Source organism: Dendrobates tinctorius, unplaced genomic scaffold, assembly GCF_039654945.1.
Source record: "Dendrobates tinctorius isolate UK_male_01 unplaced genomic scaffold, ASM3965494v1 ptg000200l, whole genome shotgun sequence".
Lineage (NCBI taxonomy): Eukaryota > Metazoa > Chordata > Amphibia > Anura > Dendrobatidae > Dendrobates > Dendrobates tinctorius.
This window is the reverse complement of record NW_027361867.1, coordinates 772,904-798,159: the sequence shown is the minus strand read 5'-3', so window position 1 is coordinate 798,159 and position 25,256 is coordinate 772,904. Positions and strand designations below refer to the sequence as shown.

General features: G+C 43.9%; 1 protein-coding gene and 1 pseudogene across 1 annotated transcript in view; one reads left to right on the top strand and one right to left on the bottom strand.

Annotated features, from left to right (window-relative positions):
* LOC141056841 (uncharacterized) overlaps positions 1-25,256 on the bottom strand; it is a 110,581-nt gene that overhangs the window by 21,950 nt on the left and 63,375 nt on the right. The gene's annotated exons all lie outside the window — the stretch shown is intronic.
* LOC141056838 (uncharacterized) lies at positions 12,719-25,068 on the top strand (annotated as a pseudogene).

Genomic DNA, 25,256 nt, shown 5'->3' with positions numbered 1-25,256 from the left:
ACTAGACCCCTGTACAGCTGTATAATGAGGCCCAGGCGTTATAGTGAAGGGACAGGAGTGAGGGCCTGTTCCCAGGAGCTACAGTCTGAGGAAAGGGTTAAAAAGCCTTCACTAGACCCCTGTACAGCTGTATAATGAGTCCCAGGCTTTATAGTGAAGGGACAGGAGGGAGAAAAGTGGGGAAAGGAGCCAGAAGAGCCGGACTGCCCATCACTAACCTGCAGAGCCGCACTCCACATATATGGCTGCTCTGTGCACAGGACCTGTAATGAGGTCACAGGAGGGGAGGAGTCAGGGGTCACATGATCTCCGGAGTGCAGACCTCCATGGAGCCTTCTCCTCAGTCAGTGACATTCCCGCCATTATTCGCCCCTCACTACTGGCACAATTACCCCGCGCCGCCTTCTCTACACAGTGTTATGTGTGGAATGTAACGTGTGATTTCTCTGGAGGGAAATAGACCCCACACATGAGGGAATTCTCACCGGTTACCGGCCGTCTACTATATGGCGGCATATGATTGTGCTATCGACTCCACACCAGGAGCTAAAATGCCCAAATCTCTAATGTAACCGCTATAAGAGAAGATATAACAAATTTCCCCTAAACTCACACAGCGGAGGAGGCCTCACTTGGAGCAATGTGACTCGCGCACAGAAAATCTATTCCCGGTTCTGTGATAAGTTATCGGCGAACAGGAAGAAGAAAGGTCTGAATTACAGCCCAGACTGGAGGAGAAACTGCAGTAGTGAGAATTGGCCAATCAGCGCTCTTCACCCCTATACTTATCTACACAAATACAAGATATGAAATGACAATTAGACGCCATTCTCACCACCAGAACGGAGAGGCGCTAACTTGGAGTAAAGCCGCGTTTTATCACCATGCCAATAAGCCTAATAAGATGCCGCTCGTAAGCTCAGAATGAGAGAGTCACTGCATATAATCTCCTCTATAAAAGACCCTAAGGGTCAGATCTCAGCCCACCCCGATGTCATGTATAGCACTTATAATGAATACTCCCAGAGTTTGTATTCGCCCCCACAATCACCCCCCTCACTACTGGAGTCATTCCTTCACACACTACATCTACCTAACCTGACTGAGTCCGCGGCACAACAACTCCATTTACACATCTCTGAGGAGGAAATAGTTTCAACACTCAAAAAACTAAAAAGAGGAAAGGCCCCGGGGCCGGATGGTCTTACAGCAATATATTATAAAAAATGCAGCGATGTGCTGACACCACATATAAAAACCTCTGTAATTCACTACTAAATGGCTCACAGCTGCCCCCTGAGCTCTACGTGGCGCATGTAACCGTAATCCCTAATCCTAAGAAAGATCATCTCACCACAAATTATAGACCTATATCCCTCTTATACATTGACTTCAAAATCTTTACATCCATTGTGACTAACAGGATCAATAAAATCCTCCCTCACCTCATCCATCGGGATCAGGTTGGTTTTATACCAGCGCGACAGGCCCCAGATAATATTAGGAGAGGGTTAAATATTATTCATATAACTAACCTACAGTGAAAGCGACTTCTCCTGCTTGCATTAGATACTGAGAGGGCTTTCGATTTGGCGTCCTGGACATATCTCTTTACGGTTCTATCGGAAGTCGGATTCTCCCCTAAACTTATAAAGTGCCTCCAATTGTTATATGATAGCCCTATCGCTTATGTAAAACTCCCGTCACCACATCCCCCTCCAATTAATATTCAGAGGGTACCAGGCAGGGCTGTCCTCTATCTCCGGATCTTTTTGCACTTGCAATGGAACCCATTGTGGAAGCAATAAGGAGAGATCAGAATATCCTGGGCCCTGAGAATATGGGAGACCAATATAAAGTCAGCCTCTCTGCGGATGATCTCCTGCTAACATTAATAAGTCCCCACACTACACTCCCTCACTTGATTTCCCTCCTTCATAAATTTGAGAAGATCTCAGGGTTAAAGATTAACATTGATAAATCCGAAGCATTATTTGTAAATTTTCCTAAGACAGAGCAAACTAATATAGCCTCCCATTTTGGGTTTATACACAAAGAACATTATCTCACATATCTGGGTATCAACTTAACAGCCAACAGGTCACCTCTGTTTAGGTGGAATTACACTCCACTGATCCAAAACTTCCAGAGGGACCTGGATAGATGGGCTTCCTCAAAGTTATCCTGGCTCGGCAGAATACATGCATTAAAAATGGTGTCACTGCCTCGCTTCTTACATCTATTTAGGTCCCTCCCAATTATGGTACCAGCCAGAATGTTCACTCATTTACACTCTATGATGTCTAAGTTTCTTTGGCTCGGAAAACAACCCAGAATTGCGCAAAAACTTATGTTCCGTCACAGAAAAGAAGGGGGTTTATCCCTCCCTAATTTTACACTTTATTACAAGTCGGCACAGATTGCTCCATTAATAAGTGCGTGTTCATATCCCAATAGTCCGAGATGGGTTATTCTGGAATCATTTCTCTCCAAACCATTCTCTTTATCAGGCCTAATGTGGACCACAGACCGACTTCCACGGGGGTTAATGAATGTGGCTCCTTTTACAGTCCACTCGTTGCTTCTTTGGAGGAAAGTCCGGTTTAAATATAACTTACAATCAAGCCCTTCTCCCCTGACAGCTATATTACAAAACCCCATGTTCCCGCCAGGCCTTGAGCCACAATTTTTTTCTTGGTGGAAGCTGAAAGGTATTCATGTACTTAAACATTTGTGTTCCCCATTTAATATCTTACTTGACAGACAGGAATTTGTTCAAACATTTGAACCTCCAGTTAGGGAGGTAATGCGACTGAACCAGATCTTCCACTTTGCAAAGCAGATCCTCCCGAGCGGTACTACTCTCAGGGCAACCAGTTTTGAAAAAAAATGTCTAAATGACCCTTTGGGCAGGGGAACGATCTCATTGATCTACTATGCTATAAATTCTCCACAAAATGATAAAAAATTGAAGTATATGTTCCAGTGGGAGGAGGATCTGAGGTTTGAACAGTCAATTGATGAATGGTATCGTAGCTGTGACACCCTATCAGAAGGTAGTCACCAGACTTCCCTTGTGGAGACCTCCTTAAAACTATTGCACAGAGTCTATTATGTACCGGAAAAAATTCACAGCATTTTCCCCAATATCTCAGGAGACTGCTTTAGGGGCTGTGGAATATCTGGTGACATGAGACATATTTGGTGGTCTTGTACGGTGGTTTCTGAGCTTTGGGAGAAGGTGAAGTGTCTGATAGCACAGATGTATGGTGGACCGGTTGTTCTGGAACCTTCTACCCTTTTACTGGGAACCAGGCCTTCCCGGCTTCCAGAAAGCTTTCAGAAGCTAGTAAACTACTTATGTATGGCCACTAAAATCCACATTGCGGTAAAGTGAAAGTCGCCCTCACTGCCAATATCTATGGTGAAAGAGAAGATGAACGACATTATGTTATTCTCATTTGTGGCCCCAGCGTTTCTTGTAGAATAAATCCCTTTCTCACACAGTCCTGTAGTAATGACTTTGTTCTCACGTTTTGTAGGAGGGTTCGTCTGACTCCATCTTATGTTATCAGTATAAGTGTGAGAGATGAGAGACCGACGACCGCAGTTTTACCGTGTGTGTCCGGCGTCAGTTCTACAGTGTGAGATGTGCGGGGTCTGTGACCGAAGCTGGGGTTATACGGGTGTATACAGCATACACAGGGGTTTGCGACTGAAGCTGGGGGTATACGGGTGTATACAAAGTACACAGGGGTCTGCGACCGAAGCTGGGGGTATACGGGTGTATACAGCATACACGGAGGGGTCTATGCCCGAAGCTGGGGGTATACAAGTCTATACAGCGTACACAGAGGGGTCTGTGACCAAAGCTGGGGGTATACAGGTGTATACAGCGCACACAGGGGTATGCAACCGAGTCTGCAACTGAAGCTAGGGGTATACAGGTACATACAGCGTACACAGAGGTGTCTGCGACCGAAGCTGGGGATATACGGGTGTATACAGCATACACGGAGGGGTCTAAGACCGAAGCTGGGGGTATACGGGTGCATACAGCATACACAGAGGGGTCTGCGACTGAAGTTGGGGGTATACGGGTGTATACAGCGCACACAGGGGGGTCTGTGACTAAAGCTGGGGGTATACAGGTGTATACAGCATACACAGGGGTCTGCGACCGAACCTGGGGGTATACGGGTGTATACAGTGTACACAGGGGTCTGTGACCGAAGCTGGGGGTATACGGGTGTATACAGTGTACACAGAGTGGTCTGTGACTGAAGTTGGTGGCATACGGGTGTATACAGAGTACACAGAGGGGTCTGGGACCGAAGCTGTGGGTATACAGGTGTATACAGCATACACAGTGGGGTCTGTGACCGAAGCTGGGGGTATACGGGTGTATACAGTGTGAGAGACGCGGGGTCTGTGACCGAAGCTGGGGGTATACGGGTGTATAAAGAGCACACTGAGGGGTCTGCAATCGAAGCTGGGGGAATACAGGTGTATACAGCATACACTGAGAGGTCTGAGACTGAAGCTGGGGGTATACAGGTGTATACAGTGTGAGATGCGGGGTCTGCGACTGGAGCTGGGGGTATATGGGTTTATACAGCATACACAGAGGCGTCTGCGACCGAAGCTGGGAGTACACAGAGGGGTCCACACAAACGCGGCTCCACTCCGTACACCTCGTACACACACGACTCCGCTCCGTACACCTCGTACACATACGGCTCCGCTCCGTACACCTCGTACACATACGGCTCCGCTCCGTACACCTCGTACACACACGACTCCGCTCCGTACACCTCGTACACACACGACTCCGCTCCGTACACCTCGTACACATACGGCTCCGCTCCGTACACCTCGTACACACACGGCTCCGCTCCGTACACCTCGTACACACACGGCTCCGCTCCGTACACCTCGTACACACACGGCTCCGCTCCGTACACCTCGTACACACACGGCTCCACTTTGTACACCTCGTACACACACGGCTCCGCTCCATACACCTCGTACACATACGACTCCGCTCCGTACATCTCGTACACACACGGCTCCGCTCCGTACACCTCGTACACACTCGGCTCCGCTCCGTACAACTCGTACACACACGGCTCCGCTCCATACACCTCGTACACACGCGGCTCCGCTCCGTCCACCTCGTACACACACGGCTCCGCTCCGTACACCTCGTACACACACGGCTCCGCTCCTTACACCTCGTACACACGCGGCTCCGCTCCGTACACCTCGTACACACACTGCTCCGCTCCGTACTCCTCGTACACATGCGGCTCCTCTCCGTACACCTCGTACACACACGGCTCCGCTCCGTACACCTCGTACACACACGGCTCCGCTCCGTACACCTCGTACACACACGGCTCCGCTCCGTACACCTCGTACACACACGGCTCCGCTCCGTACACCTCGTACACACACGGCTCCGCTCCGTACACCTCGTACACACGCGGCTCCGCTCCGTACACCTCGTACACACACGGCTCCGCTCTGTACAACTCGTACACACACGGCTCTGCTCCGTACACCTCGTACACACGCGGCTCCGCTCCGTACACCTTGTACACACGCGGCTCCGCTCCTTACACCTCGTACACACACGGCTCCGCTCCGTACACCTCGTACACACACGGCTCCGCTCCGTACACCTCGTACACATACGACTCCGCTCCGTACACCTCGTACACACACGGCTCCGCTCCGTACACCTCGTACACACACGGCTCCGCTCCGTACACCTCGTACACACACGGCTCTCCTCCGTACACCTCATACACGGCTCCGCTCCGTACACCTCGTACACACACGGCTCCGCTCCGTACACCTCGTACACACACGGCTCCGCTCCGTACACCTCGTACACACACGGCTCCGCTCCGTACACCTCGTACACACACGGCTCCGCTCCGTACACCTCGTACACACGCGGCTCCGCTCCGTACACCTCGTACACACACGGCTCTGCTCCGTACACCTCGTACACACGCGGCTCCGCTCCGTACACCTCGTACACACGCGGCTCTGCTACATCCACCCTGTAAACCCCTCCTGACCCCACATAAACTTCCCCTCATCCAGCACCATGACAACCAGAACAGCAGAGTCCTGCACACACTGAGGCCCCTGATCATGTGACCCCTGACTCCTCCCCTCCTGTGACCTCATCACAGGTCCTGTGCGCACAGAGCAGTCATATATGTGGCAGACACTCCTGGACCTTCTGCTTTCTGGGATGGTTCCTCCTGTGAGTCCTATTAACCCTTTCGCCCCCTGTGTTATTCTTTCCTTAGTTTCCCTGTCTCTGTGTTTTGGGTCGTTGTTCTGTTCTAAGACCCAGCCTCCACCCATCTTCAATGCTGTTACTGAGAGAAGGAGGTTGTTGGCCAAAATCTCCCGATACATGACCCCATCCATCCTTCCTTCAATACGTTGCAGTTGTCCTGTCCCCTTTACAGAAAAGCACCCCCAAAGTATGATGTTTCCCCCACTGTGTTCTTGGGGTTGTACCCATATATTACATATAGATAGAAGATTCCAGTGCGGGGAAGACGGGAAACCTTCATATAGACGGCCGGTGGGGATGGAGGCAGTGACCGACTCTGGCCACATCTGTCTCTAGAGCCGCAGTAGAAGATGAAGATGTCGTCCTCATCATGAAGGAGTTATTTCTCCTGTCGCGTGTAATGAATATCTCCTGCAGTATTACTAATGCCGATTCCAGTGTCGGTAATGAGACGAGAATTAGCGTTATGGAAGATGAGTCTATGAGGAACGTGTTCAGCTGCCGACTCCGAGGAGGAAACTGCTTGTTGTCTGTGGCCTAAATATATAGGTTTTATTAGTAGATGTCGGGGAAGAAAACTAAACCCTGTAAGATAATAAATCTCCTCATATGTTTCCCTTATTATCTCCAGTAATTGTATTATTACACAGGATTCTTATGATGTTACATCAGATCATCTTCTTCTCATTCAGGTCTCTACAATATCGGATCCTCTCAGTGAAGATCTTCTACAGAAGAGAATTTTCCTGATTTACCCATCAAGGATGGATATGGACAGAGACAAGATGGCGGAGAGGATGTTACACCTCACCCTAGAGATCCTCTTCCGTCTCACTGGAGAGGTGAGAGATTCTGATGACGTCACATTACATCATTCTTATCTATGGGAATAACAGATGGACAGAACTGGAGAGGTGAGGACTCTGGAAATGTCTGTAGTGAGGTTTATTAATGTGTCTCTCCATTACCAGGATTACACAGTGGTGAAGAAGACCTCTAGTGATCGCTGTCAGGACCCTGTGTCTGAGGGATGGGGAAGACCCCTGAGCCCAATCACGGGGCCTCCACCTCACCCCCTGATCCATGAGGACATCAATGACCAGAAGATCCTAGAACTCATCTACAAGATGATTAAGCTGCTGACTGGAGAGGTGACACTGCTGGGAATGCTGGGACATTATACAGTAACACTATGAAGGGATCGGGGGGATGACGGTGTCATTGTGTGTGTCAGGTTCCTATTAGGTGTCAGGATGTCGCTGTCTATTTCTCCATGGAGGAGTGGGAGTATTTAGAAGGACACAGAGATCTGTACAAGAACGTCATAATGGAGGTTCCCCAGCCCCTCACATCACCAGGTAATAGACAGGACTAAATACACACGGCCTATAACTATCTGTATGTAGAGAATGAATTCAGTCCCTGTATGTGTTTCCTCCAGATCTATCCAGTAAGAGGACAACACCAGAGAGATGTCCCCGTCCTCTTCTTCCACAGGACTGTAACCAAGAAGATCCCAGTGCTCCTCAGGATCATCAGGTAGATGGAGAGAAGGTGTCAGGAGATCTCCCCTGTGATGTGTAGACGGCTGTGAAGGTCTTGTGCTCAGTCTTGTTTTATCCCCCAGTATTATATGTTTTATACTTGTGTAATGAGAACGGTGGAGATGGCAGGATTAGAGCTGATCATAGATGGGACTTCTCCATCTGTCGGTGACTTTTACAATATTTGTTTCAGGGTGAAGCTCTGACCGATATTAATCCTACAGAGACATATGTGAGGGGTGATGAGTGGTGTAAAGAGGAGATTCCCACATATGACTACCCAGGTGAGTAGTAACCACTGAATGCAGAGAAGTCACAGATTCCTCTCAGTCACCGGCTGTGGCTGCTTTATCGGTGGTGTAGTCCGGCCGTATTACCATGATCACCATTTTGCCTCTAGACCACAACATTCTCCTCCACCCAAAACTGTTCAAATGACTTTGGGCAGTGAAAGCCCTTTTCTATAGAACTTACCTCCTGGAGGATTCACCTACCCCCTGGTATTAGTGTGAGGGTGATCCCTTAAAGCAAGATCTATATGATTGCCTGTACCTGACCCAATATAGGCCGAGTGCGTGCTTAAAGAGTCACACAGAACACAGAGTTAGATGTCTACTCCTTTCTCAGTAAAGGCTTGCACACAACTGAAGTTTATTCTCAAGACAAAGAGACAGGAAATGGGTGTCACACAATCTTCTGAGTAGCCAGTGTCAGTCTATGATAGGTCCATTTCACCTTCACTTCCATATATGGTATCCAGTATCTCAGCTTCTGCATTGCAAGGATTCCTTCCAGATTGTTGTCTGAAGACACAGACGCCATTTTGGTATAAAACTGACTTAGGCTAGTTTCACACTAGCGTTTCACTGACCTGCGTCGGTCTGCGCACGGCCGCCGCTAAGCTCCAACCCAGGCCGCGCCTCCTCCCGGATGCTCCGCCTATGGGCGCAAGACGCTGCATGTGACCTGCGTACCCTATCTTTAGCATTGGGTACGCAGGCCATGCGCAGGTATGCGTTTGCTGGCGCATGCGTCCTTTTGAGGGTGCGCCGAGCACACCAAAATACAACACGATCCAGGATAGGGCCAAGTCTGTGATGCCAAGAAATGAGAGAATCTGTAGCAGGAGGGAATGGTCCACGGTGTTGAAGGCTGAAGACAGGTCCAGGAGAAGGAGGACAGAGTAGTGTCGCTTGCTCTTGGCGGTTAGTAAGTCATTAGTGACTTTAGTTAGGGCAGTTTCAGTTGAGTGATGCGGTCGGAAGCCAGAATGTAACCGGTCAAAGAGGGAACAGAAGGAGAGGTGGGAGGACAGTTCAAGATATACATGCTGTTCCAGTAGTTTTGAGGTGTAAGGGAGGAGAGATATTGGGCGATAGTTTGACACAGAGGATGGGTCAAGGGGGGGCTTTTTGAGGATGAGTGTGATTGAGGCATGTTTGAAGGATGAGGGAAAGACACAATTTCTGTCCAATAACAGCAGAGTTTCCCTTTATCCTGACTTTTCAATTTGTATTAAAACCAACTAACTTCAGGAGGATTGTGATAATCTCCAGGACAAACATTCCACCTGTGCCCTGATAGATCTCTAAGCTGTGCGTGGCTGAGGGCTGTAATATACATTTATTCCCGCCTGCAGGAGATGTGTTGGCTCCAGCCCTGGTGTAATGGAGTCACTCCACGTCATAAATTACATTGTTTTTGATCCTAAGGAATTCAGATTACTGCACAATCTCTCCTGAAATGGGGAGCAATATTATTTTCTCTAATCTTCTGCTCAGGATCCATAGTAGCTCCAATGGTCCACCATAAATGAGGGTAACTCTGGTTTACTGTTGTGTAATCTGTATTTGTAGTTTTCAGTTAATGAGATTCTCGTGCTCTGGGGCGGGACTGTGGGTGGGGCTGTGGGCGGGGCTTTATGTGGTGCTCTGATTACATATTCATCTGTATTGGCTTATGACAGGTCGCTGACCCCTCACTGACCTGCCCCCATTATTACATAATGCATATAATAGCATTGATATTATTGGTGATAATGCCTATAATATTGTGGCTATTGTGAGGCTTAGAAAAAAAATCACATCCAGCAAAATGACACCAGCGGCCCCTGTGCAGTAGCCTCTATCTCTTACTTATAGATACTACTGTGCAGGTGCCGCCATCACCGGTGACATTTTGCTGGATTTCATTTTTTTCTAAATATCAAAATAGCCACGAGTCTAAACAGTGGAAACCCCCCCAACAAGTGACCCCATTTTGAAAACTAAACCCCCCCCAAGGAAATGTGTGGTGGGCACTTTGAACAACCAAGTGCTTCACAGAAGTTAATTACGTAGAGCCGAGAAAATAAAAAATCATATTTTTTCCACAAAAAATGATCTTTTTGCCCTCCATTTTTTTTTCAAAGTGTAGCAGGAGAAATTGGACCCCAAAAGTTGTTGTGAAATTCGGCCTGAGTATTCTGACACCCCATATATGGGGGTAAACCACTGTTTGGGCGCATGGCAGAGCTCGGAAGGGAAGGAGCGCCATATTGGAGAGCAGATTTTGCTGGAATTGTTTGTGGGTGACATGTCACATTGTCTGAGCCCCTGAGGTGCCAGAACAGCATAAGCCCCAAAAGTGACTGCATTTTACCAAATACTTCCCTGAATGAATTCTTCTAGTGGTGCAGTGAGCATACTGACACCACAGCTGTTCCATAGAAAATTATACCATTGGGCAGTGAAGACAAAATAATGAGATTTTTACCACTAAAATGTTGTTTTACCCCAGATTTTACATTGGAAAATAGGTAGATAGGTAAATGGTCGCTACACCCATAGATGAATTCACAGAGGGGGGTCATTTCCTATTCCCAGAGGGGTGTCATTTCCAAAATGGGGTCACTTCAGGGGGGATTCTGCTGTTATGGCACTTTGGAGAGCCGCTAAGTGCCAGAACAACAGAATCCCCCCTGAAGTGACCCCATTTTGGAAATGACACCCCTCTGGGAATTCATCTATGGACAAGGGGGCGGCACGGTGGCTCACCAATGACAACATCTGTAAGGAGTTTGTGTGTTCTCCCCGTGTTTGGGTGGGTTTACTCCGGGTACTCCGGTTTCCTCCCACATTCTAAAGACATACTGATAGGGAATTTAGATTGTGAGCCCCATCGGGGACAGTGATGATAATGTGTGCAATCTGTAAAGGGCTGTGGAATATGTTAGCGCTACATAAAAAATAAAGATTATTATTATAGTGACCATTTTCACTACATGGAGGATTTCCAGAAACACATAGTGGAAGTTTTAAATGCGGCCATTGTGTAGCATTGTGGGCGGCACGGTGGCTCAGTGGTTAGCGCTGCAGCCTTGCAGCGCTGGAGTCCTGGGTTCGAATCCCACCAAGGACAACATCTGCAAGGAGTTTGTATGTTCTCCCCGTGTTTGCGTGGGTTTCCTCCGGGCACTCCGGTTTCCTCCCACACTCCAAAGACATACTGATAGGGAATTTAGATTGTGAGCCTCATCAGGGACAGTGATGATAATGTGTGCAAAATGTAAAGCGCTGCGGAATATGTTAGCGCTATATAAAAATAAAGATTATTATTTATTATTATAGCATGTTCGCATATTGGTGTGAGTAAGACTTTTGTAAGCAATGTGACCGGGAAAAATTATGTTATTAGACATTTCATGAATTGCAGTACTAAAGGTGTTATTTATAAAGTCACTTGTAAGCGCGGATTGGAGTACGTGGGAAAAACGATTCGAGAATTTAAGAGGGGAATTGGCGAACATGTGGGAGACATAACACATAAGAGGGACACTCCAATCTCAAGGCATATTCATGGTATGCATGAGGGGCAGATTTCATACCTTTCTTTTACTGCCATTGATAGGGTCTCTAAACCACAAAGAGGCGGCAATTGGGATCAATTGCTGTTGCAGCGTGAGGCTAAGTGGATATTCTACTTGGATACTGTAACACCTAAAGGCCTCAATGAACAGATCAATTTTAATTGTTTTATTTGAATCCCTTCTTTTGCCTTTTTTCCAATTTTTTTGATCTATAGTTTGGATTTTTCTTTAAGCCTGAATCACTTTTCTGTCACCCATTATTGGGGATTGGCATATGTGTATACATTTATATTATATGCCTATATATGCATTTCATGTTGCCGCTTATTTTGTTGTTTTGCGCATTATCTTATACTGGCACTTAATTGGGCGCCATTTGCTCCTTTTTTTGATATTTGGATATGCTATAATATTGCGTGCTTATATGAATATATGGTTTGAATTATTGTGCCTCTCCGGTGCTCTCATATATGATTGGCTTTTTCTGTATTGGCGACGCTGGGGGCGGCGCCGCACTCTTAGGAGTGTGGCAGGATATGTTCCCTGCTAACCGGAAGTGTGGCGCCGTTTGTTTTGATGGATGACACCGGAAGTGTGGCAGGATAGTTTCCCTGCTAACCGGAAGTGTGGCGCTGTTTGTTTGATGGACACCACCGGAAGTGGGGCATCCACCATCTTCCTCTCACCGGAAGTGGGGCGGCATCGGTTCTGGGAAATCTACTGAGGCGGTGTCTAGCGCGAATTATGACGCGCGCTCCTTATCTGAGTCGTCTTATGTGGTATGTCTGACACGCAAAACATGAGTGTGTATGGATAATTTGAAATACGCCATTTGTGTATGTGGTTTGTTACCGGAAGTGGGGCATCCACCATTTTGCGATTGCACCGGAAATGGGGCTTCATCTGCCCATTGGACATGGGTTTTTCCTTTCCAGTGATGTCATTGTGGGGCGTCTTTAGCGCTGGTTATGGCGCGCGCCCTGGGAGTTTTAAATCTTGCAATGGGGGATGACTGGTATGCGAGGTATGATCAAACATATATGTGTTAATTATCTAATTGTGGCAATATGTGTGCATTAACACAATGAGATATACTGTATATATATATATATATATATATATATATATGCCCTCTTCCTTCCACTCTCTTCAGACAGCAGATAGCATAGAGAGCGGGAGGATGTATTTCTCTTAGCTATAGCACTATGGCACTTTAAACAAGTTAGTCCCCTGAAGAGTTACTTGGATGAAACGCGTTGGGACGCTCCTTATAGGGAAAGTGCAGGGCATGTGCAATATAGGGCTAGCTGTGGACTGCCCTTGTAAGGGCAGGAGCCTGGGGATCAGTTAATGGTTAGCATGTAAGGGAATTGACAGGGTATTGTCTTCCCATCGCTACCTTCCTGTTGGTATACAGAGTACCCCTGGTGACTCCTGACCGTCTGCATAAACCGGTGAGATTGTTCCTTTTTTGAAATCTCGTTCCTTTTTTGAAATCTCGTTTATGAAAGGCTATGAACCTGTGGTCTGGCCTTTAAAAAATATACATGTGTATACATGTGCAATTGGCTATAGCATTGTGCTACCTTTTCATTCATGCTGTATCCATTATATAGGTTGTTGTCTGTTTTATCAGTTACATTCTATATCCCTTTTGTGATGCGTTTGGGTGCTTGCAAATATCCTCTGAGGATCACCCATTTATCTTGCATCTTTTTTTACATTCACTTGTGGGTGACATTATTTTTGGTATTTTTTAATTAGACGGTTAGAGTGATCAATGAGTGGAACAGGCTGCCATGAGAGGTGGTGAGTTCTCCTTCAATAGAAGTCTTCAAACAGAGGCTGGACAGACATCTGACTGGGATGATTTAGCGAATCCTGCTTTGAGCAGGGGGTTGAACTAGATGGCCCAGGAGGTCCCTTCCAACTCTACGATTCTATGATTCTATGAAACCGCCGACCATAAACAAATGTCGGCTCTGCACAAAGCCCTGCTAGTGCTGACGTTTTTCTACCGTTGGCAGTCATGAAGCGGTTAAGTTAAGGGTACCATCATTTCTGTCCAGGCCTATTTCATGAGTTTAATTTTTTTCATTCTGTGGCAGCATGGCTGAAAAGCAATGTCTGACTTTCATTTGTTCATTGAAACCAGGGGAAGAGTCTTGAGGAGACCATTTGCATATTCCCAGTGCCTTCTGGGATAAGTGAAGAGTCTCCGCAAACTCAACGATCACTGGGTTTTGGCCGTTGCAGCTGAAAAGAGGAAATCGGAAAACCAGGGGAAGAGTCTTGAGGAGACCATTTGCATATTCCCAGTGCCTTCTGGGATAAGTGAAGAGTCTCCGCAAACTCAACGATCACTGGGTTTTGGCCGTTGCAGCTGAAAAAAGGAAATCGGAAAACCAGGGGAAGAGTCTTGAGGAGACCATTTGCATATTCCCAGTGCCTTCTGGGATAAGTGAAGAGTCTCCGCGAGCTCAACGATCACTGGGTTTTGGCCGTTGCAGCTGAAAAGAGGAAATCGGAAAACCAGGGGAAGAGTCTTGAGGAGATCATTTGCATATTCCCAGTGCCTTCTGGGATAAGTGAAGAGTCTCCGCAAACTCAACGATCACTGGGTTTTGGCCGTTGCAGCTGAAAAGAGGAAATCGGAAAAACCGCGCGCCGAATTTTGGCTCATCTTTCATCGTTTTTAAGAAATCTCAATATGGAAGAGGCCAGGAGCCATTTGGTGAGCTGCATTTCTTGCTACATGTTCACAGATTTACCAGTGGAAAAGCCAAACTTCACATGCCACAATTGCAAGCTTGTGTCCCTGTTGGAGGAAAAGTTGCAAAATCTCGAAGAGAGGTTAGCTACGTTGAAGATCATTAAGGAAGGCGAAGAGTTCTTAGACAGAGCAGAATTATCTCTTCATGTTACAGAAAGAGAAGAAATTCGAAGTGCACCTGAATAAACAGAGGAATGGAGACATGTGACCCGGAGAAGCAGGAGGATCGGGAGGCAGTCAGCACCCATACTGCTCAGGAACCAGTACCAGGCTCTCACGCAGGAAAACGATGAAGAAATACATCAGGATAAGACTCTGCCAACAAACAGCAACCTTGTACGCCTTCAGAGTCCTCCTGGATGGAGAAAGAAAAATGTTGTGAAGAAGAAACGGAGAGTGGTGGTCATGGGGGATTCCCTGTTGAGAGGAACAGAGGCCGCTATCTGCAGACCGGATATAACTTCAAGAGAAATGTGCTGTCTTCCAGGTGCAAAAATTAAAGATGTGTCTGACAGGATATCCGGACTCTTCAGACCTACAGATGACTACCCATTCCTGCTACTACATGTGGGGACAAATGACACCGCAAGAAACGACCTGGAAACCATCTGCAGAGACTTTGAAGACTTAGGCAAGAAAGTGAAAGAACTGGGAGCGCAGGTGGTCTTCTCTTCCATCCTCCCAGTGGATGGCCATGGAACAAGGAGGTGGAATAAGATTCTGCAGGTGAACAACTGGCTACGTCGATGGTGCCGTCAGCAACAATTTGGATTTCTGGATCACGGAGTGAACTACTTATACGATGGACTACTTGCTAGAGATGGGGTGCACCTTACGAAGACTGGAAAGCAGGTATTTGGAAGTCGCCTTGCTACACTTGTAAGGAGAGCTTTAAACTAGAACAACATGGGAAGGGAAGCAAAAGACCAGAAAAAGCCATACACCTGACAAATGCTATTGAGAACTCTGCTATTAGAAGTGGAAAGGAAGAACAAAGACGAAAGAATCTAATTAATAAAAATATTGGAGAAAGAGAAACCAATCACAAACTAAAATGTTTCTATACTAATGCACAAAGCATGGGCAACAAACAAGGAGAATTGGAACTACTAACACAGGAAAAGAAATATGATGTCATTGGAATCACTGAAACTTGGTGGGACAATGCACATGATTGGAATACAAGACTAGAAGGATACAACTTATTTGCAAGAAACAGACTTGATAAACGAGGAGGGGGTGTCGCATTGTATGTTAGAAACGCGTATATCTGCACAGAGATTGAAGCTTCAGAGACTGGGAGTTCTGTGGAAACTGTTTGGGTAAGAATACATGGACAGAACAATGGAAAGGACACCATTGTAGGCATTTACTACAGGCCGCCTGTGCAAGCTGAAGATATGGATGAACTCTTCATGCATCAAATGGCCAAGTTCTCCAAAAAATATGACATAGTTGTCATGGGAGATTTCAACTATCCAGACATTTGTTGGGAATCTCTCTCAGGCAAAACTAACAGGTCAAGGAAATTCTTATCCTCTCTTGCTGACAACTTTATCTTCCAAAAGGTAGGGGAGAAAACAAGGGGAACTGCTACCTTGGATCTAATCCTTATAAACAGGGAGGAAATGGTTGAGGAGGTAAAAGTGGCTGGGACCCTAGGAGGTAGCGACCATGCTATTTTAGAATTTTGGATAACTAGAGGCGGAAGACCTGTGAAGACTCAGACGTCAAGGTTAGATTTCAGAAAGGCAGATTTTAAGGGATTCAGAAAGAGAATTGGAGGGATCCAATGGCTGGATATCCTTAAAGACAAAAATGTCCAGGAAGGATGGGAAATCTTGAAAAATGAAATTCTCAAAGCACGGTTGTTAACAATTCCGATAAGAGGGAAGAATAGGAAGCATTTAAGGAAACCAGGATGGATGAACACAGAACTTAAGCACATGCTAAAAAGGAAGAAAAAAATGTTTATAAAATGGAAAGAGGGAGGCATATCTAAAGAAGAATATAATGCTGTCTGCAGAACCTGCAGGGCACAAATCAGATTAGCTAAAGCTGAAAATGAATTGAGGCTTGCAAGAGATGTCAAAAGCAATAATAAAGGATTTTGGGGATATGTCAAAAGTAAAAGAAAAGTCAAAGATGCTATAGGATTTTTACAGGATGAAAATTATGAAATGGTAAGACAGGATGTTGAGAAGGCTGATCTTTTAAATTCCTATTTTGCATCTGTTTTCTCTCAGAAAGGAAATGTAACATCAACTGTTATTCACTGTCCTATTAAGGGAATAGAAGAATCCAGGATATCTATAAACTGAAAGATAGTGAGGAAACACTTAGCTAACCTAAATGAATTCAAATCTCCAGGTCCAGATGAATTACACCCCAGAGTACTGAAGGAGATAGCAGAAGAAATTTTTGAACCCCTCTCCATAATCTTTGAAAATTCTTGGAGAACAGGAGAAGTGCCAGAAGACTGGAGAAGAGCAAATGTTGTTTCTATCTTCAAAAAGGGGAAGAAGGTGGACCCAGGCAACTATAGGCCGGTGAGTCTGACTTCTATACCAGGAAAGATCTTTGAACAAATTATTAAACAACATGTATGTCAGTACCTGGATAAGAATGAAATGATTAAACAGAGTCAGCATGGGTTTGTAACTAATAAGTCATGTCAGACTAACTTAATTTCCTTCTATGATGGTATCACTGATTGGGTGGATCAAGGAAATGCTGTAGATATAGTATATCTAGACTTCAGCAAAGCATTGGACAAAGTCTCTCATACAATCCTTATTGAAAAAATGACTAAGTATGGAATGGACAAGGCAACTGTTAGGTGGATTCATAACTGGCTTAGTGATCGGACCCAAAGAGTGGTCGTAAATGGCTGCACATCCAGTTGGAAGAATGTCTCAAGTGGGGTACCACAGGGCTCTGTCCTGGGCCCTGTATTGTTCAATATCTTTATCAACGATTTAGATGAAGGAATTGAGGGTAAACTGATTAAATTTGCTGATGACACAAAGCTAGGAGGGATAGCTAATACTAGAGAAGAGAGAGAGAGGATTCAAAAAGATTTAAATAAACTGGAGAAGTGGGCAGCAACTAACAGAATGGTTTTTAACAGGGAGAAATGCAAAGTACTACATCTGGGCAATAAAAATGAAAAAAGCATATATAGAATAGGAGGAATAGGGCTAAGTGACAGCACATGTGAAAAAGACTTGGGTATACTAATAGATCACAGACTGAATATGAGTCAACAGTGTGATGCAGCAGCAAAAAAGGCAAATGCAATTCTAGGATGTATTAACAGAAGCATACAGTCTAGATCACGTGAAGTCATTATTTCCCTCTACTCCTCTTTGGTCAGACCTCATCTGGAATATTATGTCCAGTTTTGGGCACCACATTTTAAAAAAGACATCAACAAACTGGAGCAAGTTCAGAAAAGAGCGACCAAAATGGTGACCGGTCTGCAAACCCTGTCTTATGAGGAAAGGTTGCAGGATTTGGGAATGTTTAGTTTGCAAAAGAGAAGACTGAGAGGAGACTTAATAGCTGTCTACAAATATCTCAAGGGCTGTCACATTGTAGAAGGATCAACTTTATTCTCATTTGCACAAGGAAAGACTAGAAGCAATGGGATGAAACTGAATGGGAGGAGACAAAGATTAGATATTAGAAAAAACTTTTTGACAGTTAGAGTGATCAATGAGTGGAACAGGCTGCCACGAGAAGTGGTGAGTTCTCCTTCAATGGAAGTCTTCAAACAGAGGCTGGACAGACATCTGACTGGGATGATTTAGCGAATCCTGCTTTGAGCAGGGGGTTGGACCAGATGGCCCAGGAGGTCCCTTCCAACTCTAAGATTCTATGATTCTATGATTTTCATAGATTTTTAATTTCTTATTACTTTTGTAAGATTCAAGTTATTTCTGTGACCATTGTGGGTTTTTCTGTAATTAAATGAGGGGTACCAGCAATTTTGACCACGTGTGTAGGAGGAGTGAATATTTTGACTCCACCGCCACTTTCCGGAAATTAACACTTAGCGGATGTTGGAGAGTGAAAATTACACATTTGCCATTTTATTACCCAGCAAGACACACACCACAAATTAAGTGGGTTCTTCTCACTATAGTATTGCTAAATACAGGGATCCTAAATGTTGTTTGCGCACACTGCAAGACTCCGAAGTGAGAGCGGATTTTGCTGGATTAGTTTATAGAAACTCTGCTGCTTTTCAACAGCCTTTGAGCCACTAATAGTGTGGGAACCTCTGTTTTTCCATTGACAGATGATGGACCTGAGTGGGGACTTGTTTTTGTGAGATGAGAATTGGTATTATTTTCGCCTACATAACATTGATTGGTTTCTTTTTATTCGATATTTGGGAGGCAGAATGAACAAACAATTGAACACCGCACACTACTGGTTCATCCAACAAGGTTTTCTATTAGACTGTGAACTGTCATTGTCTTGGTAAATATTTAAAGCTTTTACATAGCTTGCCATTTTTATGGACAGTTTAAGTAGAAATGTTGAAAAATATAAAACTCAATATTTTATTAAATTTTTTTTTTTTTTTTATCTTAGCAGATGACTGTCCCAGGAGATCAGAGGGACAGCTGACATCTTCAATTTTTAAATCTGATGATTTTGAGATCCTACAAGATACAACTGAAGTGAATGCCATTACTCCAGATATATCATCATCCATTCACAGCAAAGATCTGTCATCTGATCCTATGAAACAGGTCCCATCTTCTGATTTATTACTGACTACTAAGGAAAATCAAAGTCGCAAAAGAGGCAATAAAAAACAAACTGCTCCTAAAGCAAAGAAGTCATTTTCATGTTCAGAATGTGGGAAATGTTTTACATGGAAATCACATTTTATTACTCACCAGAGAATTCACACAGGAGCAAAACCTTTTTACTGTTCAGAATGTGGGAAAAATTTTGCACATAAATCAAGTTTTGTTACCCACCAGAGAATTCACACAGGGGAGAAGCCTTTTTCCTGTTCAGAATGTGGGAAATATTTTGCACATAAATCAAGTTTTGTTACCCACCAGAGAATTCACACAGGGGAGAAGCCTTTTTACTGTTCAGAATGTGGGAAATATTTTGCACAAAAATCAAAGTTTGTTATCCACCAGAGAAATCACACAGGGGAGAAGCCTTTTTCCTGTTCAGAATGTGGGAAATGTTTTAATCAGAAATCGGTTCTTGATAGACACCAGAGAACTCACACAGGGGAGAAGCCCTTTTCCTTTTCCTGTTCAGAATGTGGGAAATGTTTTGAACATAAATCACATTTTGTTAGACACCAGAGAGCTCACACAGGGGAGAAGCCTTTTACTTGTTCAGAATGTGGGAAATGTTTTAACAATAAATCCGATTGTGTTAATCACCAGAGAATCCACACAGGGGAGAAGCCATTTTCCTGTTCAGAATGTGGGAAACGTTTTAACACTAAATCAGATTGTGTTAAGCACCGGAGAATCCACACAGGAGAGAAGCCTTTTTCATGTTTAGAGTGTGGGAAATGTTTTGGACGGAAATCACATTTTCTTTCCCACAAGAGGACTCACACAGGGGAGAAGCCTTTCTCATGTTCAGAATGTGGGAAATGTTTTAGGAATAAATCAGATTGTGTTATGCACCAGAGAATGCACACAGGAGAGAAACCCTTTTCTTGTTCAGAATGTGGGAAATGTTTTAACACTAAATCAGATTGTGTTAAGCACCAGAGAACTCATACAGGGGAGAAGCCTTCTTCCAGTTCAGAATGTGGGAAATATTTTAACCAGAAAGCGCTTCTTGATCGCCATCAGAGCAGTCACACAGAGGAGAAGCCATTTTCATTTTCTTAATGTGGGAAATATTTTACTTGGAAATCAACTGTTAATAAACATCAGAGATGTCACATAGCGGAGTATACTTTTATATGTTCATAATGTTGGAATAATTTTAACCAAAATTGCACCTTCTTAAATGGGTTGTCTCTTGTTATTCCTCATGTTTGCTGATGAAAGGAAAAAGCTAAACCTTATTAATTGCAAATGTTAAACTATACCCATAATTCACCCCCTGAAGGTTAGTTGGAAAGTCACTAATAGAAAAAACATGTACCCCACATCTCAGTATATAGGGTGAGGTGACGTATACACATTCACTCTCCAAGCCTCTCATTTCTACGGGTTTCATCGTCCTCACCAAAGATGACTCATTAGGATTTGGTGCAGATACAATCTTTTGGTCATCCTTTATTGCATTTCAATGCAATGTTGTGGCGACCAAAAAAAAGTAATTCTGGCGTTTTGACCTTTTTTCTCGTTACGCCATTTAGCGATCGGGTTAATTTTTTTTATATTGATAGATTGGGCAATTCTGAACGCCGCTGTAACAAATATGTGTATGTTTGATTTTTTATTGTTTTATTTTGAAAGGGGCGAAAGGCGGGTGATTTGAACTTTTATTTTTTTTTATATTTTTAAAAACATTTCTTTTTTTACTTTTGGCATTGTGAAGACATACAGCATTGTATCTTAATTAACCAGACGACTATTTTTTAGCAACGAAGAATAATAGAATGTTATCTGTATGTTGGCTTTCAAATTTAAGTGTTGATTTCTAGTTGGTCAAGAAAACACTTTTGCTTGTGTAAGCCGGTAATATTGACTTTTATTGTGCGCTTATCCTTGATCACTAGTGATGATTGCTGATATGCTAATTATACATTGTGTTATGGCGCCAGTTTGTTGACTTCTAAAGCAGAGAGGGAAAAACTATGCAAATAATTTAAATAATCAAGTAATGCTATAATAATCTCCTCTCCATTCTTACCCTTTATGTAAATACTGAATGAGGGACACTTGTTAAGTCTAAAAATAGGTTACATGCCTCTGTATAAAGAGACTGAGAGAAACAGTCAGAGAGATTCTGCCAAGACATCTATAGATCCAAAGGACAAGAGACAGGGCTGCAGCCACAACATCATCACGAGGGACACGGATCTATCATTCTATAGAAAACAACCTAGGGGTTTTCAGCCTTGGTTGGAAGAATACAGTTCTGCTCCATTGACCATCACTGAACCATGGATACATTTGCAGAAGCCAGATTGTGATCTTTGGATCAACTGGCCTTGTACCTTGTATGGACTCAATGGACTGTCATGTTCCTACACTTATTGTTACCTCCTCTCTGTGTGCAGGCCACCATCTTGCTCTCACCGGAAGTGGGGCGGCATCGGTTCTGGGAAATCTACTGAGGCGGTGTCTAGCGCGAATTATGACGCGCGCTCCTTATCTGTGTCGTCTTATGTGGTATGTCTGACACGCAAAACATGAGTGTGTATGGATAATTTGAAATACGCCATTTGTGTATGTGGTTTGTTACCGGAAGTGGGGCATCCACCATTTTGCGATTGCACCGGAAATGGGGCTTCATCCGCCCATTGGACATGGGTTTTTCCTTTCCAGTGATGTCATTGTGGGGCGTCTTTAGCGCTGGTTATGGCGCGCGCCCTGGGAGTTTTAAATCTTGCAATGGGGGATGACTGGTATGCGAGGTATGATCAAACATATATGTGTTAATTATCTAATTGTGGCAATATGTGTGCATTAACACAATGAGATATACTGTATATATATATATATATATATATATGCCCTCTTCCTTCCACTCTCTTCAGACAGCAGATAGCATAGAGAGCGGGAGGATGTATTTCTCTTAGCTATAGCACTATGGCACTTTAAACAAGTTAGTCCCCTGAAGAGTTACTTGGATGAAACGCGTTGGGACGCTCCTTATAGGGAAAGTGCAGGGCATGTGCAATATAGGGCTAGCTGTGGACTGCCCTTGTAAGGGCAGGAGCCTGGGGATCAGTTAATGGTTAGCATGTAAGGGAATTGACAGGGTATTGTCTTCCCATCGCTACCTTCCTGTTGGTATACAGAGTATCCCTGGTGACTCCTGACCGTCTGCATAAACCGGTGAGATTGTTCCTTTTTTGAAATCTCGTTACTTTTTTGAAGTATCGTTTATGAAAGGCTATGAACCTGTGGTCTGGCCTTTAAAAAATATACATGTGTATACATGTGCAATTGGCTATAGCATTGTGCTACCTTTTCATTCATGCTGTATCCATTATATAGGTTGTTGTCTGTTTTATCAGTTACATTCTATATCCCTTTTGTGATGCGTTTGGGTGCTTGCAAATATCCTCTGAGGATCACCCATTTATCTTGCATCTTTTTTTACATTCACTTGTGGGTGACATTATTTTTGGTATTTTTTAATTAGACGGTTAGAGTGATCAATGAGTGGAACAGGCTGCCACGAGAGGTGGTGAGTTCTCCTTCAATAGAAGTCTTCAAACAGAGGCTGGACAGACATCTGACTGGGATGATTTAGCGAATCCTGCTTTGAGCAGGGGGTTGAACTAGATGGCCCAGGAGGTCCCTTCCAAACTCTACCATTCTATGATTCTATGAAACCGCCGACCATAGACAAATGTCGGCTCTGCACAAAGCCCTGCTAGTGCTGACGTTTTTCTACTGTTGGCAGTCATGAAGCGGTTAAGTTAAGGATACCATCATTTCTGTCCAGGCCTATTTCATGAGTTTAATTTTTTTCATTCTGTGGAAGCATGGCTGAAAAGCAATGTCTGACTTTCATTTGTTCATTTTCATAGATTTTTGATTTATTATTACTTTTGTAAGATTCAAGTTATTTCTGTGACCATTGTGGGTTTTTCTGTAATTAAATGAGGGGTACCAACAATTTTGACCACGTGTGTAGGAGGAATATTTTGACTCCACAGCTACTTTACGGAAATGAACACTTAGCGGATGTTGGAGAGTGAAAATTACACATTTGCCATTTTATTACCCAGCACATAGTGCCCAGATTGGGCTCCAGGAGACACACACCGCAAATTAAGTGGGTTCTTCTCACTATAATATTGCTAAATACAGGGATCCTAAATGTTGTTTGCGCACACTGCAAGACTCCGAAGTGAGAGCGGATTTTGCTGGATTGGTTTATAGAAACCTTGTTGCTTTTCAGCAGCCTTTGAGCCACTAATAGTGTGGGAACCTCTGTTTTACCATTGACAAATGATGGACCTGAGTGGGGACTTGTTTTTTGTGAGATGAGAATTGGTATTATTTTCACCTACATAACATTGATTGGTTTCTTTTTATTCGATATTTGGGAGGCAGAATGAACAAACAGTTGAACACCACACACTACTGGCTCATCCAACAAGGTTTTCTATTACACTGTGAACTGTCATTGTCTTGGCAAATAATTAAAGTTTTTTACATAAACTGTCTGTAAAAATGGCAAGCTAAGTAGAAATGTTCAAAAATATAAAACTCAAGGATATTTTATTAGAAAATAATAATTGTTTTTTATCTTAGCAGATGACTGTCCCAGGAGATCAGAGGGACAGCTGACATCTTCAATTTTCAAATCTGATGATCTTGAGATCCTACAAGATACAACTGAAGTGATTGCTGTTACTCCAGATATATCATCATCCATTCACAGGAAAGATCTCTTATCTGATCCTATGAAACACGTCCCATCTTCTGATTCATTACTGACTACTAAGGAAAATCAAAGTCACAAAACAGGCATTAAAAAACAAACTGCTCCTAAAGCAAAGAAGTCATTTTCATGTTCAGAATGTGGGAAATGTTTTACATGGAAATCACATTTTGTTAGGCACCAAAGAACTCACACAGGGGAGAAGCCTTTTTCATGTTCAGAATGTGGGAAATGTTTTAACCATAAAGGGCATCTTGTTATACACCAAAGAACTCACACAGGAAACAAGCTTTTTTCTTGTTCAGAATGTGGGAAACGTTTTGCACATAAATCATATTTTGTGAACCATCATAGAACTCGCACAGGGGAGAATCCTTTTTTATGTTCAGACTGTGAGAAATGTTTTAACCATAAAGGGAATCTTGAGCAACACCAAAGAAATCACACAGAGGAGAAGCCTTTTTTATGTTCAGAATGTGGGAAATGTTTTAACCAGAAATCACATTTGGTTAAGCACCAGAGAACTCACACAGGGGAGAAGCCTTTTTCATGTTCAGAATGTGGGAAATGTTTTAACTATAAAGGGAATCTTGAGCAACACCAAAGAATTCACACAGGGGAGAAGCCCTTTTTGTGTTCAGTATGTGGGAAATGTTTTATCCGGAAAGTGCTTCTTGTTACACACCAGAGAACTCACACAGGGGAGAAGCCTTTTTCATGTTCAGAATGTGGGAAATGTTTTAACCAGAAATCACATTTGGTTAAGCACCAAAGAACTCACACAGGGGAGAAGCCTTTTTCATGTTCAGAATGTGGGAAATATTTTAACCGGAAAGTGCTTCTTGTTAGACATCAGAGCAGTCACATAGAGGAGAAGCCTTTTTCATTTTCTTAATGTGGGAAATATTTTACTTGGAAATCAATTGTTAATAAACATCAGAGACGTCACATAGGGGAGAAGCCTTTTTATATTCATAATGTTGGAATAGTTTTAACCAAAACTGAATCTTCTTAAATGGGTTGTTTCTTGTCATTCCTCATGTTTGCTGACAAAAGGATAAAACTAAACTTTATTAATTCCAAATGTAAAACTACACCCATAATTCACCCCCTGAAAGTTATTCAGTAGGTGACTAAGAGAAAAAATATGTACCCCACAGTTCAGTGTATAGGGTGAGGTGACGTATACACACTCACTCTCCA